Source organism: Choristoneura fumiferana, chromosome 10 (assembly GCF_025370935.1).
Source record: "Choristoneura fumiferana chromosome 10, NRCan_CFum_1, whole genome shotgun sequence".
NCBI classification, from domain to species: domain Eukaryota; kingdom Metazoa; phylum Arthropoda; class Insecta; order Lepidoptera; family Tortricidae; genus Choristoneura; species Choristoneura fumiferana.
Window position 1 is genome coordinate 1,627,874 of NC_133481.1, and position 864 is coordinate 1,628,737.

Here is an 864-nt window from a genome sequence, read left to right on the forward strand (position 1 = left end):
GACAGAAATAAGGAACATTTTAGCAGCATTGTTGCATTTTTTTTTTATTTACTTACTTTCAACATATTTGGACCTAAAATTAGAAAAACACTTATGTTTGCTGTATACTACGCAAGATTATGTAATTTCGGCCTGATGCTGCAGCCAGGATATCGAACACTATAGCTATAGGTACACTCTTGATAAAACCATAGCAGATATATTGGGTTTGGATTCGTTTCGATCAGTATTTTGATTCTACAACCAATGCAATGGTGGCAACAGGATGAGCTGATGCGGCAGCCAGGATATCCAGCACACTAGTACACTATAAAAAATAAAATAGCATATGTCGTGTTTGGATTCGTTTTAATCAGAAATTGATTCTACATACAATGCAGTGGTGGCAACACGACGAGCTGATGCTGCAGCCAGGATATCCAACACACTAGTACTTTAAAAAATATATACCAGTTTAAAAAATATGAAATAAAAAAGTGATTTCCCGCAAAATAAGCCTAAGTTAATTTAGTATAGTACTAGTTAGTACCTTAATAGTCGGTGTCGGGGACCGCTAAGGTTTTTACTTTAAAAAAATACAACATAGGTATGTACTTAGTTTCCTGTTAATGACGCTCAATGGTACTTCAGCTATTTAAGTACCCAATTATTAATTACAGCTTAATTAAAAAAAGTTGTTTCGATGATTTGCCAGCAATCTAATCATTAGGCTAATCTAATTCGTATCGATCAGACCATACACATTAACAATAATGATAAATCACGTTGATTTAAAGTGAAGATCAGTCGCACGCAATATGGTTGCCAATAATCTTTTTGGGCAACTATAATATTTTTCTCACTTCTCATGCTCTTAAAATGTTA